The sequence below is a fragment of the Triticum urartu genome, chromosome 1A (assembly GCF_056163025.1).
Source record: "Triticum urartu cultivar PI428250 chromosome 1A, HENAU_Tu73, whole genome shotgun sequence".
Lineage (NCBI taxonomy): Eukaryota > Viridiplantae > Streptophyta > Magnoliopsida > Poales > Poaceae > Triticum > Triticum urartu.
Window position 1 is genome coordinate 480,315,913 of NC_141873.1, and position 15,743 is coordinate 480,331,655.

Consider the following 15,743-nt stretch of genomic DNA (forward strand, 5'->3'; position numbering starts at 1 on the left):
TGGTTCAGTTGCTAATAGTAGTAACTCGAAACGGGAGTTGCAGAATGAACAGAGACTAGTTAAGGATGAAGTGACGATGTGTGTTGGAAGTGGTTCCAAGATTGATATGATCATCATCGCACACTCCCTATACTTTCGGGATTAGTGTTGAACCTAAATAAGTGTTATTTGGTGTTTGCGTTGAGCATGAATATGATTTGATCATGTTTATTGCAATACGGTTATTTATTTAAGTAAGAGAATAAATTGTTGTTTTATTTACATGAATAAAACCTTCTATGGTCATACACCCAATGAAAATGGTTTGTTGGATCTCGATTGTGGTGATACACATTCTCATAATATTGAAGCCAAAAGATGCAAAGTTAATAATGATAGTGCAACTTATTTGTGGCACTGCCATTTAGGTCATATTGGTGTAAAGCGCATGAAGAAAATCCATGCTGATGGGATTTTGGGATCACTTGATTATGAATCAGTTGATGCTTGCGAACCGTGCCTCATGGGCAAGATGACTAAGACTCCGTTCTCCGGAACAACGGAGCAAGCAACTGACTTATTGGAAATAATACATACTGATGTATGCAGTCCGATGAATGTTGAGGCTCGTAGCGGGTATCATTATTTTCTGACCTTCACAGATGATTTGAGCAGATATGGGTATATCTACTTGATGAAACATAAGTCTGAAACATTTGAAAAGTTCAAAAACTTCAGAGTGAAGTGGAAAATCATCGTGACAAGAAAATAAAGTTTCTACGATCTGATCGCAGAGACAAATATTTGAGTTACGAGTTTGGTCTTCAATTAAAACAATGTGGAATAGTTTTACAAAATCGTGCCACCTGGAACACCACAGCATAATGGTGTGTCCGAACGTCATAACCATACTATTATTGTATATAGTGCAATCTATGATGTTTCTTACCGATTAACCACTATAGTTTTGAGGTTATGCATTAGAGACAGCTACATTCACGTTAAATAGGGCACCATCTAAATCCGTTGAGATGACACCATATGAACTATGGTTTGGTAAGAAACCTAAGCTGTCGTTTCTTAAAGTTTGAGGTTGCAATGCTTATGTGAAAAAGTTTCAACCTGATAAGCTCAAACCCAAATCGGAGAAGTGCGTCTTCATAGGATACCAAAAGAAAATGTTGGGTACACCTTCTATCACAGATCCGAAGGCAAGATATTCATTGCTGAGAATGGATCCTTTCTAGAGAAGGAGTTTCTCTCGAAAGAAGTGAGTGGGAGAAAAGTAGAACTTGATGAGGTAACTGTACCTGCTCCCTTATTGGAAAGTAGTTCATCACAGAAATCTGTTCCTGTGACTACTACACCAATTAGTGAGGAAGCTAATGATGATGATCGTGTAACTTCAGATCAAGTTACTACCGAACCTCGTAGGTAAACTAGAGTGAGATCCGCACCAGAGTGGTACGGTAATCCTGTTCTGGAGGTCATGTTACTTGACCATGACGAACCTACAAACTATGAGGAAGCGATGATGAGCCCAGATTCCGCGAAATGGCTTGAGGCCATGAAATCTGAGATGAGATCCATGTATAAGAACAAAGTATGGACTTTGATTGACTTGCCCAAAGATCGGCGAGCCATTGAGATTAAATGGATCTTCAAGAGGAAGACGGACGCTGATAGTATTGTTACTATCTACAAAGCTAGAATTGTCGCAAAAAGGTTTTCGACAAGGTCAAGGTGTTGACCACGATGAGAATTTCTCACTCGTATCTATGCTTAAGTCTGTCTGAATCATGTTAGCTATTGCCGCATTTTATGAAATCTGGCAAATGGATAAACAAAACTACATTCCTTAATAGGATTTATTAAAGAACAGTTGTATATGATGCAACCAGAAGGTTTTGTCAATTCTAAAGGTACTAACAAAATATGCAAGCTCCAGCGATCCATCTATGGACTGGTGCAAGCATCTCGGAGTTGGAATGTACGCTTTGATAAGTTGATCAAAGCATATAGTTTTATACAGACTTGCGGTGAAGCCTGTATTTACAAGAAAGTGAGTCGGAGCACTACAGCATTTCTGATAAGTATATGTATGACATATTGTTGATCGGAGATGATGTAGAATTATTCTGCAAAGCATAAAGGAATGTTTGAAAGGAGTTTTTTCAAAGAAAGACCTCAGTGAAGCTGCTTACATATTGAGCATCAAGATCTATAGAGATAGATCAAGACGCTTGATAAGTTTTTCAATGAGTACATACCTTGACAAGATTTTGAAGTAGTTCAAAATGGAATAGTCAAAGAAGGAGTTCTTTCCTGTGTTACAAGGTGTGAAGTTGAGTAAGACTCAAAACCCGACCACGGCAGAAGATAGAGAGAGAATGAAAGTCATTCCCTATGCCTCAGCCATAGGTTCTATAAAGTATGTCATGATGTGTACCAGGCCTATTATATATCTGCCCTGAGTTTGGCAAAGGAGTACAATAGTGATCTAGGAGTAGATCACTGGGCATTGGTCAAAATTATCCTTAGTGGAATAAGGATATGTTTCTCGATTATGGAAGTGACAAAAGGTTCGTCGTAAAGGGTTACGTCGATGCAAATTTTGACACTGATCTAGATGACTCTAAATCTCAATCTGGATACATATTGAAAGTGGGAGCAATTAGCTAGAGTAGCTCTGTGCAGAGCATTGTTGACATAGAAATTTGCAAAATAATTACGGATCTGAATGTGGCAGACCCGTTGACTAAACTTCTCTCACAAGCAAAACATGATCGATTATTGACTCTAGTAAACCCTTTGGGTGTTGGTCACATGTCGATGTGAACTATGGGTGTTAATCACATGGTGATGCGAACTATTGGTATTAAATCACATGGCGATGTGAACTAGATTATTGACTCTAGTGCAAGTGGGAGACTGAAGGAAATATGCCCTAGAGGCAATAATAAAGTTATTATTTATTTCCTTATATCATGATAAATGTTTATTATTCATGCTAGAATTGTATTAACCGGAAACATAATACATGTGTGAATACTTAGACAAACAGAGTGTCACTAGTATGCCTCTACTTGACTAGCTCGTTGATCAAAGATGGTTATGTTTCCTAACCATAGACATGAGTTGTCATTTGATTAACGGGATCACATCATTAGGAGAATGATGTGATTGACTTGACCCATTCCGTTAGCATAGCACTTGATCGTTTAGTTTGTTGCTATTGCTTTCTTCATGACTTATACATGTTCCTATGACTATGAGATTATGCAACTCCCGTTTACCAGAGGAACACTTTGTGTGCTACCAAACGTCACAACGTAACTGGGTGATTATAAATGTGCTCTACAGGTGTCTCCGAAGGTACTTGTTGGTTTGGTGTATTTTGAGATTAGGATTTGTCACTCTGATTGTCGGAGAGGTATCTCTGGGCCCTCTCGGTAATGCACATCACTTAAGCCTTGCAAGCATTGCAACTAATGAGTTAGTTGCGGGATGATGTATTACGGAACGAGTAAAGAGACTTGCCGGTAACGAGATTGAACTAGGTATTGAGATACCGATGATCAAATCTCGGGCAAGTAACATACCGATGACAAAGGGAACAACGTATGTTGTTATGCGGTCTGACCGATAAAGATCTTCGTAGAATATGTGGGAGCCAATATGAGCATCCAGGTTCCGCTATTGGTTATTGACCGGAGACATGTCTCGGTCATGTCTACATAGTTCTCGAACCCGTAGGGTCCGCACGCTTAAAGTTTCGGTGACGATTGTATTATGAGTTTATGTGATTTGATGTACCGAAGGTAGTTCGGAGTCCCGGATGAGATCGGGGACATGACGAGGAGTCTCGAAATGGTCGAGACGTAAAGATCGATATATTGGACGACTATATTCGAACATCGGAAAGGTTCTGAGTGGTTTGGGTATTTTCGGGGGTACCGGGGAGTTACGGGAATATGAGGAAGAAGTAATGGGCCTCATGGGCCAAGTGGTGGAAGAGAGGAGGAAGGGCACGCGGCCCCCTAGCCCAAACCGAATTGGACTAGGGGCCGGCCCCCCTTTCCTCCTTTTCCTCCTTCTCCTTCCTTCTCCTTCTCCTCCTTCTTTTCCTCCTCCTAGTAGGAGTAGGAAAGAGGAGTCCTACTCCTACTAGGAGGAGGACTCCCCTCCTGGCGCGCTCATAGAGGGCCGGCCGGCCTCTCCCTCCTCCACTCCTTTATATACCGGGGAAGGGGCACCCCAAAGACACAACAATTGATCTCTTGATCTCTTAGCCGTGTGCGGTGCCCCCCTCCACCATAATCCACCTCGGTCATATCGTAGTGGTGCTTAGGCGAAGCCCTGCGTCGATAGAACATCATCATCGTCACCACGCCGTCGTGCTGACGAAACTCTCCCTCAACACTCGGCTAGATCGGATTTCGAGGGACGTCATCGAGTTGAATGTGTGCAGAACTCGGAGGTGTCGTGCGTTCGGTACTTGATCGGTCGGATCGTGAAGACGTACGACTACATCAACCGCGTTGTGCTAACGCTTCCGCTTTCGGTCTACGAGGGTACGTGGACAACACTCTCCCCTCTCGTTGCTATGCATCACCATGATCTTGCGTGTGTGTAGGAAATTTTTGAAATTACTACGTTCCCCAACACACCGTTGAAACTACTCCATCTCACGTGTTGACCGGACATGGTTTAGTTGATATGGATCACGTGATCACTTAGAGGATTAGAGGGATGTCTATCTAAGTGGGAGTTCTTAAATAATATGATTAATTGAACTTAAATTTATCATGAACTTAGTACCTGATAGTATCTTGCTTGTCTATGTTGATTGTAGATAGATGGCCTGTGTTGTTGTTCCATTGAATTTTAATGTGTTCCTTGAGAAAGCAAAGTTGAAAGATGATGGCAGCAATTACACGGACTGGGTCCGTAACTTGAGGATTATCCTCATTGCTTCTCAGAAGAATTACGTCCTGGAAGCACCGCTAGGTGTACCACCTGCACCAGCAACTGCAGAAATTGTGAATGCCTGGCAGACACGTGTTGATGACTACTCGGTAGTTCAGTGTGCCATGCTTTACGGCTTAGAATCGGGACTTCAATGACGTTTTGAACGTCATGGAGCATATGAGATGTTCCAGGAGTTGAAGTTAATATTTCAAAAGAACGCCCGAATTGAGAGATATGATGTCTCCAATAAGTTCTACAGCTACAAGATGGAGGAGAATAGTTCTGTCAGTGAGCATATACTCAAGATGTCTGGGTACTACAATCACTTGATTCAACTGGGAATTAATCTTCCGGATGATAGCGTCAGTGACAGAATTCTCCAATCACTGCCACCAAGCTACAAGAGCTTCGTGATGAACTATAATATGCAAGGGATGGATAAGACAATTCCCGAGCTCTTCGCAATGCTAAAGGCAGCGGAGGTAGAAATCAAGAAGGAGCATCAAGTGTTGATGGTCAATAAGACCACCAGTTTCAAGAAAAAGGGCAAAGGGAAGAAGAAGGGGAACTTCAAGAAGAACAGCAAGCAACTTGCTGCTCAGGAGAAGAAACCCCAAGTCTGGACCTAAGCCTGAGACTGAGTGCTTCTACTGGAAGCAGACTGGTCACTGGAAGCAGAACTGCCCCAAGGATTTGGCAGATAAGTAGGATGGCAAGGTGAACAAAGGTATATGTGATATACATGTTATTGATGTGTACCTTACTAATGCTCGCAGTAGCACCTGGGTATTTGATACTGGTTCTGTTGCTAATATTTGCAACTCGAAACAGGGGCTATGGATTAAGCGAAGATTGGTTAAGGATGAGGTGACGATGCGCGTGGGAAATGGTTCCAAAGTCGATGTGATCGCGGTCGGCACGCTACCTCTACATCTACCTTCGGGATTAGTATTAGACCTAAATAATTGTTATTTGGTGCCAGCGTTGAGCATGAACATTATATCTGGATCTTGTTTGATGCGAGACGGTTATTCATTTAAATCATAGAATAATGGTTGTTCTATTTATATGAGTAATATCTTTTATGGTCATGCACCCTTGAAGAGTGGTCTATTTTTGCTAAATCTCGATAGTGGTGATACACATATTCATAATATTGAAGCCAAAAGATGCAGAGTTGGTAATGATAGTGCAACTTATTTGTGGCACTGTCGTTTAGGTCATATCGGTGTAAAGCGCATGAAGAAACTCCATACTGATGGACTTTTGGAACCACTTGATTATGAATCAATTGGTACTTGCGAACCATGCCTCATGGGCAATATGACTAAAACGCTGTTCTCCGGAACTATGGAGAGAGCAACAGATTTGTTGGAGATCATACATACAGATGTATGTGGTCCGATGAATGTTGAGGCTCGTGGCGGATATCGTTATTTTCTCACCTTCACAGATGATTTAAGCAGATATGGGTATATCTACTTAATGAAACATAAGTCTGAAACATTTGAAAAGTTCAAAGAATTTCAGAGTGAAGTTGAAAATCATCGTAACAAAAAAATAAAGTTTCTACGATCTGATCGTGGAGGAGAATATTTGAGTTATGAGTTTGGTCTTCATTTGAAACAATGCGGAATAATTTCGCAACTCACGCCACCCGGAACACCACAGCGTAATGGTGTGTTCGAACGTCGTAATCGTACTTTACTAGATATGGTGCGATCTATGATGTCTCTTATCGATTTACCGCTATCGTTTTGGAGTTATGCTTTAGAGACGGCCGCATTCATGTTAAATAGGGTACCATCGAAATCCATTGAGACGACGCCTTATGAACTGTGGTTTGGTAAGAAACCAAAGTTGTCGTTTCTGAAAGTTTGGGGCTGCGATGCTTATGTGAAAAAGCTTCAACCTGATAAGCTCGAACCCAAATTGGAGAAATGTGTCTTCATAGGATACCCAAAGGAGACTGTTGGGTACACCTTCTATCACAGATCCGAAGGCAAGACTTTTGTTGCTAAATTCGGAGTTTTTCTAGAGAAGGAGTTTCTCTCGAAAGAAGTGAGTGGGAGGAAAGTAGAACTTGATGAGGTAACTATACATGCTCCCTTATTGGAAAGTAGTTCATCACAGAAACTGGTTTCTACGACACCTACACCAATTAGTGAGGAAGTTAATGATGATGATCATGAAACTTTAGATCAAGTTGTTACTGAACCTCGTAGGTCAACCAGAGTAAGATCCGCACCAAAGTGGTACGGCAATCCTGTTCTAGAAGTTATGTTACTAGACCATGACGAACCTACGAACTATGAAGAAGCGATGGTGAGCCCAGATTCCGCAAAATGGCTTGAGGCCATGAAACCTGAGATGGGATCCATGTATGAGAACAAAGTGTGGACTTTGGTTGACTTGCCCGTTGATCGGCAAGCAATTGAGAATAAATGGATCTTCGAGAAGAAGACTGACACTGACGGTAATGTTACTATCTATAAAGCTCGACTTGTTGCAAAAGGTTTTCAACAAGTTCAAGGGATTTACTACGATGAGACCTTCTCACGCGTAGCGATGGTTAAGTCTGTCCAAATCATGTTAGCAATTGTCGCATTTTATGATTATGAAATTTGGTAAATGGATGTCAAAACTGCATTCCTGAATGGATTTCTGGAAGAAGAGTTGTATATGATGCAACCAGAAGGTTTTGTCGATCCAAAGGGAGCTAACAAAGTGTGCAAGCTCCAGCTCCTCTCGGAGTTGGAATAAACGCTTTGATAGTGTGATCAAAGCATTTGGTTTTATACAGACTTTTGGAGAAGCATGTATTTACAAGAAAGTGAGTGGGAGCTCTATAGCATTTCTAATATTATATGTGGATGATATATTGTTGATTGGAAATGATATAGAATTTCTGGATAGCATAAAGGGATACTTGAATAAGAGTTTTTCAATGAAAGACCTCGGTGAAGCTGCTTATATATTGGGCATCAAGATCTATAGAGATAGTCAAGACGCTTAATTGGACTTTGACAAAGCACATACTTGACAAAGTTTTGAAGAAGTTCAAAATGGATCAAGCAAAGAAAGGGTTCTTGCCTGTGTTACAAGGTGTGAAGTTGAGTAAGACTCAATGCCCAACCACTGTAGAAGATAGAGAGAAAATGAAAGATGTTCCCTATGCTTCAGCCATAGGCTCTATCATGTAAGCAATGCTGTGTACCAGACTTGATGTGTGCCTTGCTATAAGTCTAGCAGGGAGGTACCAAAGTAATCCAGGAGTGGATCACTGGACAGCGGTCAAGAACATCCTGAAATACCTGAAAAGGACTAAGGATATGTTTCTCGTTTATGGAGGTGACAAAGAGCTCATTGTAAACGATTACGTTGATGCAAGCTTTGACACTGATCCGGATGATTCTAAATCGCAAACCGGATACATGTTTACATTGAACGGTGGAGCTTTCAGTTGGTGCAGTTCTAAACAAAGCGTTGTGGCGGGATCTACGTGTGAAGCGGAGTACATAGCTGCTTCGGAAGCAGCAAATGAAGGAGTGTGGATGAAGGAGTTCATATCCGATCTAGGTGTAATACCTAGTGCATCGGGTCCAATGAAAATCTTTGGTGACAATACTGGTGCAATTGCCTTAGCGAAGGAATCCAGATTTCACAAGAGAACCAAGCACATCAAGAGACGCTTCAATTCCATCAGGGATTTAGTCTAGGTGGGAGACATAGAAATTTGCAAGATACATACAGATCTGAATGTTGCAGACTCGTTGACTAAGCCTCTTCCACGAGCAAAACATGATCAGCACCAAGGCTCCATGGGTGTTAGAATCATTACTGTGTAATTTAGATTATTGACTCTAGTGCAAGTGGGAGACTGAAGGAAATATGCCCTAGAGGTGATAATAAAGTTATTATTTATTTCCTTATATCATGATAAATGTTTATTATTCATGCTAGAATTGTATTAACCGGAAACATAATACATGTATGAATACATAGACAAACAGTATGCCACTAGTATGCCTCTACTTGACTAGCTCATTGATCAGCGATGATTAAGTTTCCTAACCATAGACAAAGTGTTGCCATTTGATTAATAAGATCACATCAGGAGAATGATGTGATTGACTTGACCCATTCCGTTAGCTTAGCACTCGATCGTTTTAGTATGTTGCTATTGCTTTCTTCATAACTTATACATGTTCCTATGACTATGAGATTATGCAACTCCCGTTTACCGGAGGAACACTTTGTGTGCTACCAAACGTCACAACGTAACTGGGTGATTATAAAGGTGCTCTACAGGTGTCAACAAAGGTATTTGTTGAGTTGGCGTATTTCAAGATTAGGATTTGTCACTCCGATTGTCGGAGAGGTATCTCTGGGCCCTCTCGGTAATGCACATCACTTAAGCCTTGCAAGCATTGCAACTAATGAGTTAGTTGCGGGATGATGTATTATGGAATGAGCAAAGAGACTTGCCAGTAACGAGATTGAACTAGGTATTGAGATACCGACGATCGAATCTCGGGCAAGTAACATACCGATGACAAAGGGAACAACGTATGTTGTTATGCTGTCTGACCGATAAAGATCTTCGTAGAATATGTTGGAGCCAATATGAACATCCAGGTTCCACTATTGGTTATTGACCGGAGACATGTCTCGGTCATGTCTACATAATTCTCGAACCCGTAGGGTCCGCACGCTTAACGTTTTGATGACAGTTATATTATGAGTTTATATGTTTTGATGTACCGAAGGTTGTTCGGAGTCCCGGATGTGATCACGGACATGACGAGGAGTCTCGAAATGGTCGAGACATGAAGATTGATATATTGGAAGCCTATGTTTGGATATCGGAAGTGTTCCGGGTGAAATCGGGATTTTACCGGAGTACCGGGAGGTTACCGGAACCCCCGGGGACTTAATGGGCCTTAGTGGGCCTTGGTGGAAAGAGAGGAGAGGCGGCCAGGGCATGGGCCGCGGCCCCTCCCCCCTAGTCCTAATAGGACAAGGAGAGGGGGGGGGGCGCCCCCCCTTCCTTCTTCTCCTCCACCTCTTTCCCCTCTCTCTCCTAGTCTAACACGGAAAAGGGGGGAGTCCTACTCCCGGTAGGAGTAGGACTCCTCCTGGCGCACCCCTCTCTAGGCCGGCCGCACCCCCCCTTTCTCCTTTATATACGGGGGCAGGGGCACACCATAGACACAACAATTGAACGTTTGATCTTTTAGCCGTGTGCAGTGCCCCCCTCCACCATAGTCCACCTTGATAATACTGTGGCGGTGCTTAGGAAAAGCCCTGCGTCGGTAGAACATCATCATCATCACCACGCCGTCGTGCTGACGAAACTCTCCCTCAATACTCGGCTGGATCGGAGTTCGAGGGACGTCATCGGGCTGAACGTGTGCTGAACTCGGAGGTGTCGTACGTTCGGTACTTGATCGGACGGATCGTGAAGACGTACGACTACATCAACTGTGCTAACGCTTCCGCTTTCGGTCTACGGGGGTACGTGGACAACACTCTCCCCTCTCGTTGCTATGCATCACCATGATCTTGTGTGTGCGTAGGATTTTTTTTTTGAAATTACTACGTTCCCCAACATGATGTAGAGGGATAAACTCATGCAATATGATATAAACCCCATCTTTTTATCCTCGATGGCAACAATACAATACGTATCGGTTCCCTTTCTGTCACTGGGATAGAACACCACAAGATTGAACCCAAAGCTAAGCACTTCTCCCATTGCAAGAAAGATCAATCTAGTAGGCCAAACCAAACTGATAATTCGAAGAGACTTGCAAAGATAAACCAATCATACATAAAAGAATTCAGAGAAGAATCAAATAGTGTTCATAGATAATCTGGATCATAAACCCACAATTCATCGGATCTCGACAAACACACCACAAAAGAAGATTACATCGAATAGATCTCCAAGAAGATCGAGGAGAACTTTGTATTGAGATCCAAAGAGAGAGAAGAAGCCATCTAGCTAATAACTATGGACCCGAAGGTCTAAAGTAAACTACTCACACTTCACCGGAGAGGCCATGGAGTTGATGTAGAGGCCCTTCGTGATCAATGCCCCCTCCGGTGGAGCTCCGGAAAAGGCCCTGAGACGGGATCTCTCGAGTACAGAAAGTTGCGGCGGTGGAATTAGGTTTTTGTGGTGCTCCTGGATGTTTGGGGGTACGTGGATATATATAGGAAGAAGAAGTACGTCGGTGGAGCAACGGAGGGCCCACGAGGGTGGAGGGCGCGCCCCCCTGCCTCGTGCCTTGCTCCCTTGTTTCTTGACGTCCACTCCAAGTCTCCTGGATCACGTTTGTTGAGAAAATCACGTTCCCGAAGGTTTCATTCCGTTTGGACTCCGTTTGATATTCCTTTTCTTCGAAACCCTAAAATAGGCAAAAAAAACAGCAATTTGGGCTGGGCCTCCGGCTAGTAGGTTAGTCCCAAAAATGATATAAAGGTGTAATATAAAGCCCGTTAACATCCAAAATAGATAATATAATATCATGGAGCAATCAAAAATTATAGATATGTTGGAGACGTATCATAGCCTAGATGGATTTAATGGTTCTTTTATCAAAGCACGTTGGGGAGTTTTTTGCAAGGACTTCTATAAGCTTTCTGGAGATATTTTATTTTGGCAGAGCAAGCTTGCTGAGTATCAATGCCTCATTCATTACTCTTATTCCTAAAAAAATATGCTCCTTTAAATGCTAATGACGTCAGGCCCGTCTCTTTGCTTAGTGGCATCATTAAGATCATAACAAACTGCTTGCCAATAGACTTCAAAAAGTGATCTTGCAGTTAGTGCACACAAATCAATATGAATTTCTCAACACAGAGCTATTCAAGACTACCTAACTTGGGCTTTTGAGTGTCTCCATTAATGCCATCAATCCAAGAAAGAAATCCTAGTTCTAAGACTTGATTTCGAAAAAGCTTTTGATCTGATTGAGCACAATACCATCCTTGCGATTTTGCAATCTAGAGGATTTGGCCCTAGATGGATGCTGGATGAAAATGATTTTCTCCTCTGGTACATCTTCAGTGTTGCTAAATGTCATACCTAGCAAAATCTTCCACTTCTAAAGAGGTGTTAGGCAAGGGGAACCTCTTTCTCCCGTGCTTTTTGTTTTAGTTGCTGATTTGTTGTAATCCCTCTTTAATGAAGCTCAAACCCACAAACTAATTAGAGCTCCAATTCAAGTGAATTCTTATCAATATGTTGTTGATACATTCTTGGTCTCGCTTGCCGAGGAAGGTAAATTAAATTATTGCAAAAATCTCATTCTCCACTTTGCAGATCAAAATGGGCTTAAGGTTAACTATCACAAATCTACGATAGTGCCTATTAATGTTTCCCCTAAAAGAATACTGAGAATGGTGGCAGTTCTAGGATGCCAGTAAGCATCCTTCCCTTTCACATACGTAGGTTTGCCCTTGTGCCTTCACAAGCCAAGAATTGAGGCTCTTATTCCTTATTATACAAAGGATTAATGGGAGGCTATTAGGTTGCTCCATTCTTTTATCTTGTGATGGTAAACTGCTCATGATCAAGCCTGTCTTTTCTGCCTTGCCTATATTTTTCATGTGTTATGTCTGCTTCCGATGGCAACTGTCAACTAAATAAATAAATATTTGAGACATTGTCTATGGACAAAGTATGGTATGGAGGCTCAAGCATCAGGGTGGTTTAGGCATCTTGTTTGTAGCTACCCATATAAAAGCCTTACTCATGAAGAATCTTAACAAAAAAACTTACCCTGGAATAAGCTCATTTGAGAGAAATATTATAGCACAATACCACCTGAAGATAAGATGGAGAGTTCTTTCTGGTATAGAGCTTATTCGCAACTTCCTCCATTCTTTAAGGAGTTTGTAGTTTGTGATAGGGGCAAAGGGGATACAGCTCTTTTCTGGCATGATAAACTGCCAGTGGAGCCCCTCAATCAGAAGTTTCTCAAGCTACATTCATTTTTTGCAAATGAAAATAATGTTTTGTGGCCAATTTCGTAATTGTTGATAGCTTGATTGATTATTTTCATACTCCCTTATCTACTCAAGCTTATGATCAATTCAATGAGTTTTAGACAATCATTCCACAAAGTCCACATCCAACTAAGGACTGCTGGAAAAGCAATGGCTCTCAAGTGAGGTACTCCTCAATCCAAATGTACTCTACTTTCATGGGCTCCCAAAGACAACACATTCTACTTCATAAGCTGTGGAAAATGCAAGTAGAATCAAACACAAGGTTTTTGGCTTGCTTCGCATGATAGTGTTAATGCTAGAGCTATGTTGAAGAGAAAGGGATTTCTATTGCCGAATTATTTGTGCTCTCTATGTAAACAGCCTGCCGAAGAGACCATCATGCATATTCTCTGGGATTGCTATTCTGCCTCCAGTTGTTGGCACTCCTTTGTTGCTAATAGAAGAATATGTACTTAAGTATATGAAGATTCTATGATGCTTTTGGAAGCTCTGCCCAGATAGATTAGTCTTGAAATTCTAATTTTGGGATGCTGACGTATTTGGTTGCACATAAATGGAAAAATCTCCAAGAACATTAACCCTTCAGTTACTTCTTGGAGGATCTGCTTAAAAGAGGACATTTCCATGCTTTTATACAGAGTTACAGACAAATATGTTACTTATCTACAAAATTGGATCAATGTTAACCTCTGAATGAGTCACGAATTCCTTAGAGTTGGCATAGGTTGATTGGTGTGTAGGCATTTCTCTTAGTTAGTTTGTTTCCTTTTCTTTCTCTTTGCTTCACCCCCTTTTGTATCATACTGATTTATACTAATAGGAAAATACCATAGGAAAATTGTTCTACGATTCAAGGCTTCCAAGAAATGTTATGCACATTCGAATCCTACAGGAAATTTATAAGATTTTTTGGAGGACTTGGATCCTCATGAATTTTCATACTTTGGTTGTTTAATCCGTAGGATTGAAATCCCTTTGATTTTTTTTCTTCATGTGATTCATGTGTACTCCATTTTGGAGGAAAATTTCCAACTACTCAGACATGTGGGCAGATTTCCTTTGTTTTCCCATGCTATCAAAGAGAACAAACACTCTTTTCCAAATTCCTATAGTTTTGTAATCTTGTAGGATAGGATAGAACATGAAATTATATTCCTATAAGTTTCCTATTCTAACATTCCGAGAATATGGAAAATCAACGCGGCCCTAGTTAGTTTGATTGTACCATAGGAAAATACACTTTTTTCCAAAAGGTTTGGGTGGATAGTATATTTCCTATGAAATGCAGGGTATGTTTGATTTGTTTCAATAGTTGCCAGGCCAAAACAATTAGCAAAAGAATTTATTGAGGTTTCACTTGCCTATGGATTGACAAACATCATAAAGTTGGACTTCATCCAAACAAAAGCCAATATTTTGTCCATGAACAAAAAATTGGTATGGTTCACTTTGGTCACAATCCAACCACACTCATAATACAAATGATTCAATCCTACGAATCAGAGAAACAACTCTTACAGGCTTCAATCCTACGTATAAAATAATCAACATAGAAGAAAGTCATAAGGATTCTAACGCTCGAAAAATCCTATGAAAATCCCCGAACCAAAGAGAGCCTTACAAAAGAATAATAATCATTTTTACGAATAGGTAAAAGTTCACATGGTAGGTGATGGTTTTATTGAGCTTCGATGAAAGCCTACCATCGACCTTTGTTGATGTCAGCAATGACAACATCATCTGACATGCTTTACCTCATTGGATCCATCATTGTGGAGCCCATTCACCTTAGTGGTAGACCTGGCGCTTGAGGTTTGCTAGGTGGAACACTCTTTCATGATGTGCTTGTTGGTCGACCAAGCCTATAGATAGGCAACTAAGGGGCGGGAAGTGCTCTTCTCCGCCACAGAAGACCCAAGGTGACCATCCCTGCTTGCCCCTATGGAATACCCGCCATTGCTTCACCTTCCTTGTCGTTTGAGTCTCCGGCTTTCTAGGTGAAAAGCAGTACCGGCCTTGGCCGGAGTAGTCGTCCTCCTCGTTCCCGTCAGTTTCCCCTTGGGATGGTCATCTTGGAGGTCTAATCTACCGCTAGATAATAATGGCTTGTGATGTGTAGTAGTTTTGTTATTGAGCTAGGTGTGTGCACGTTCTCGTCGCTGGTGTGGCAACCTGAGCGATGTCTGTGGGAATTATCTTTGACTGACTGGTGCAACGCCACATGACCAGTGTGTATGTAAAATCTAGAGTAACTCAACTTAGAAAATCATCATTGTGTTGTAGGGTAGCGACTCTAGTCGCTTGGACAACGAAGATATAAATTGATTGTTGCATGCGTACATGTTTTGTAAGCCAGAGTGACGGCTTCTCAAAGTGTTTTCATGTGACAGTATGTGCTCACTTGAATGGCAAACTCATCGACTCGACTGTGTGCGGCGTCGGAGTTAATGTGTGCGCCTTTGATGGTTTTAGATGAATTTTCTTTTATTATTGTATCGATTCATTTTTGAGTTAATGAATTAGATATCTACTATCGGTTGCTCGAATTTCTTTGAAAGTTGATTTGGCATGCATCTGAGGCATCGATGCACCAGCACACTACCTAGATGTATTATTTGATTTCACTGTGCAGTGCATGGCGCCTGCAAAACATTTGCAGCTTTGCTTGTTTCCCTAATAGTAGAAGCAAAAAAAAAAAAACTTTGCAGCTTTGCTTGTTTCCCTCCCTCCCCACGTACACGCAAAGCGCTCCACCCTTTTTTCCTAATCATGGG